Genomic DNA, 4,231 nt, shown 5'->3' on the forward strand with positions numbered 1-4,231 from the left:
TTTTTGCGAAAATATTTTTATGAAAAATTTCGCTAAAAATTTCGCAGCAAATTGGAAATTTTATAGGGATTTTTCTGCGGAAAATGCGCAGGAAAAATGGTAAAAAATTGAAGTATTTTAAAATCTAAGCAATTTTCGCAGGAAACTATATATTATATATTAAAAGTATTAAATAATAATAATATATTAAAAGTGAACTCAAACTCTCCTCATTTCTCATTCAATCTCGCTATCCGATCTCAACCATGGCTTCTCTCCTCAACTCTTCTCTGCTGCTCTCGCTCGCGTCCTAGGGTTCCTCCTTCCGACTCCTCCTTCGCCGTCGTCACTCACGACGCCTTCAACACCTTCTTCAGCGAAACCGGTTCCGGCAAGCACGTCCCACGCGCCGTCTTCGTCGATCTTGAACCCACCGTCATCAACGAAGTCTGTGCCGGCACCTACCGCCAACTCTTCCACCCCGAACAACTCATCTCCGGCAAGGAAGACGCCGCCAACAACTTTTCCGGAGGACACTACACCGGTAACGCACATACTCAACCAGATCGCGCGTGCCATTTGTGATTTGCGATTTGTGATTTTCGTTTTGTGATTTTCGATTTGTGATTTGTGATTTGTGATTTGTGATTTGGGATTTGTGATTTTCGATTTGTGATTTTCCATCTCGCGATTGAACATTCTCTGGCCATGCACTCTTTCTTATTTCGGATCCAGTGTCGCTAGAGCTGTCATTCACTGCATCTGTACTCTACCCTCGCCATGATGTAGGGTTTATTTCTGTTTTGTGCTGCATTAAGGTCCACCAATAATGCCTAAACCATGGAATTTTTCTTTTTATCGCATTGTATGTTCTGTAATTTAGATTAAGCAACTCTAGATTTTTTTGCTAGTTTTTCTTTGATCCTGATTTTGAGTTTTGTTTCTATTTGGATTCACAGATTAAGAAGAGATTCTTAGGAGTTGGAACCCTAATAGTGGTAAATACCTGAAATGTATGTCTTAATTTTTGTTATGATTTGTAAATATGATACAGATTTTTAATTAGTTTCCAAGCTCTCATGTGCTACTTGTCTATCTGTGTTTCAAACAGATGTTGTTAGGATGAATTGTATGTGATACTGCTGCTACATGTGATATTGTATGTTGGACTTGATGCCTTCTACATTATTAGTATGTTGGACTTGATGCCTTCTACATTATGAGTTGTAAATTCTTAAATAATTAGTTGATTTCCATGTGGTTTGAATGTATATGAAAACTGTACTAAGAATCTGTGATTGCTTCCACTGGGTGATATATTTGGGAAAGGTTTTACCTTACAGAGTTCTTCCTAACTGAGTTTGAAGCTTAATGAGTATTGAACTTTAAAATCTACAGAGAGCTCTTGGATATATAGTACTATGCTGAAATTGAAGCTTAGGTATAAAGACATGGGAGGTAATTGTTGGGTTAACTTTCCCTCTTTCATTCTTTTTGGTACAACCCCATACATTATTATGTCAATATTTTGCTTGTGTCAATGGTTACATTGAGTAAGCTTACATGTACTATACTTTTATTCTTCAGGAACATTGGTGGGGTTGTATGTTCTGAGAATTTTGTTGCTTAATTGGTGGTCTACTTAGAGAGAGTGTTTTGAATGGTAGTCTCAGTTTTGAGGGGCACTATAAAGGTGGGTTCTTCATTTAGGGAAATCACCAAGGTAATTACTGTATTATTTTATGATTCCAGGATTCATACTTCTGATTTGCTATTAATTTCTTCTATCCTCTTTTTCTTTCCTTATTCCTGTGTTTTGTGAACAGCTGCTCATCACTAAACCTAAGGTTCTCACCTAAGAAAGATCCAGAGTGGCTAAAGGACGCAAGGGAATAAGAGGTAAAGATTGACACTCACATTTAAAAGAACTCAATGTCTCAATGTATGCATGCAGAGATGTTAGAATAGTGAGTTAGCATAATTGTTACTAAGTCACTTAGTTATGTTTGATATAGTTACTAACTAAATGTAAGTATGCAGACTGTATATAATAGCTGCGCCTTGTATTACAGATCTAAGAGAAACACACTAATCATTTTCCTCTCAGAATTCTTAGACTGTGATAACAGTTTCCTTTTTTCTTTTTATTTGTTTCCTAACAGAACCCGTGGGATCTCTTTGGGCCAAAAGAGTCACATGTAACTTCAATTATCTTTTAGTGAATACATGGAACATCTCAAGCTCTTCATTGATAAGAAGTGAGTGGTTTTTTAGTTACTCTAGCTCTTTTGATTAGTTTCATGTTAACTGCACTTGGAATACTGCTGACTGGTGAGAGAATTAGCTCTGTTTTGTTGTTGTCTTTTTTATCAGTTATGGTATTTTGTCCACTCCTATCTGCTTCAACTTAAAGTAAATAGGTCCAGTTTTGAATTAGCTCTAGCTTATGGTAGCTTTTTCAACTTAGGTGAGTATGTAGAAGAAGACTTGTAATTTTTCTATGATCATTTTCACTTTAGGGATTCTTACACATTTCCACCTTACCCTGGGCTTTCTGAGTTTAATGTTGTATTTTGTGGTTGAAAGGTTCTTAATGGAAAGAGAAAGCAGAGTCTGGAAGTGGAACTTCAGCTGTGCTACAAAGCTCAGTCCCGAGTATCTTAGCAGCTAGTTGTTGAAACAGCTGGATCCAGAGCTTTGAAAGCTTTGATTCAAGCGAAAGAAACTGCAGTGGTTGATCTATAAAAGGAGTTGACAGAAGTAAGATTGCTTACTATTCCCTTTTATGTTTTTTCTTATCTTTTGTGCCTTTCTCTTCATGGGTCAGTGTATTCTAATTAGTTTGTTGCATGTTTTGTTATAGCTTTGTCACGTCTAAATCAAATATTTTCTTTTCTTTTACTTTTAATTTTAGTCCCCCTTGTAGTGATGTGGTGTCCCTACATATCCCTTTGAAGTTTGAAGTTAGATGATTTTGTTTTATCCTAATTTTGTTCCTCTGCTGCATATTAACAAGGAATCCATGTGCTTGATGATAAGTCTAGTGGAGCTTTCACTTGTTAATCACCTCAACATAGCCATGAAGATGAAGATGAAGATGAAGATGAAGATGAAGATGAAGATGAAGATGAAGTTGAAGATGAAGATGAAGATGAAGATGAAGATGAAGATGAAGATGAAGAATTCTTATGATCATTATAACCTCATTTTAATATGTTACTCATTTTCTTTGCTTTTAAGTATTAGACATTTAGGCATTTAATTTTTATGACATTTAATATTTTGCTTTGCTTTTAAGTCTTAAATACTACCCCATTTATATGTACCCTATTTTTCCCCACTTGTTTGCTTATGTTTCAATTTTAAAATATTCTCTATTGAATAGATTTGCATGCATTTAAGAAATTGTCTCTATGAATTCCTTGTGAATATAGGAAATCATTAGTAAAAAGGATCTCAACGCAAAATCTAGCTTACCCAAAAAATTTCAATGCAAAATCTGGGCTATAAATAAAATGTTACCTCTAAAAACTTTCCTGCGAATTTACTAGGGAAAATGTTCTTACCTGCGAATTTTTTTTGCCATTTCCTGCGACTTTTGTGGCGCATTTTGAAGTGAAAATCGCAGAAAATGTCGCAGGAAATTTCCTGCGACTTTTGCAGCGCATTTTGAAGTGAAAATCGCAGAAAATGTCGAAGGAATTTCCTGCGATTTCAGGAAATCGCAGCAAGCATTATCCACGAAGGTATTAGCTGGGTATTTGAAATTCGCAAAATTTTTCGCAGGAAACGTGTTTCCTGCGAATTTTGGAGCTAAATTCGCAGGAAAATGCGCAGGAAATGAGCGAATTTCTAGTAGTGGAAGTACCATCGACATCAACAGACATTGTGAGACTTTGAACCAGCGGGTGATGCATTCTAACTAGTACTCGGGCATAATCAACTCGATGCCTCGACAACGTTGCTGCATCCGACAACACATAATTTCCCATTATGTTTCCAACTGCAGTAAAAAAGTGTTCAATCCATAATCCTAATGGTACTTGCCAGAGGCGAATCCAAACGAGATGTGCAACGCCAAAAGTAAGCGCAGTGCACGGTCTAATATCAGAGAGCTTTTGTTCCAAAAAAGTCCGGCATTCTGCAATTGTGTCCAGCATTTCTTCATTATTCTCAAATTCCAGAATCACCTCATTTGCTCCTAATGGAATAAGGTGAAAATTATACATCCCAATTCGACTCAACTCATCTT

General features: G+C 36.4%; 1 long non-coding RNA gene across 6 annotated transcripts; it reads left to right on the forward strand.

The window, feature by feature from the left end:
• The first annotated feature begins 203 nt into the window (after positions 1-203).
• Positions 204-3,302, forward strand: LOC130737763 (uncharacterized). Of its 6 annotated transcripts, none has more exons than XR_009018928.1 (8): positions 204-523; positions 939-992; positions 1,378-1,437; positions 1,567-1,702; positions 1,806-1,878; positions 2,142-2,446; positions 2,566-2,739; positions 2,996-3,302. It is a non-coding gene; the product is annotated as an uncharacterized LOC130737763 (long non-coding RNA). The 6 variants fall into 6 exon arrangements; XR_009018929.1 differs by having other exon boundaries at positions 939-977; XR_009018926.1 differs by lacking the exon at positions 939-992 and having other exon boundaries at positions 205-523; positions 2,142-2,237; positions 2,324-2,446.
• The last annotated feature ends 929 nt before the right edge of the window (positions 3,303-4,231 follow it).

This window comes from Lotus japonicus, chromosome 2, assembly GCF_012489685.1.
Source record: "Lotus japonicus ecotype B-129 chromosome 2, LjGifu_v1.2".
Lineage (NCBI taxonomy): Eukaryota > Viridiplantae > Streptophyta > Magnoliopsida > Fabales > Fabaceae > Lotus > Lotus japonicus.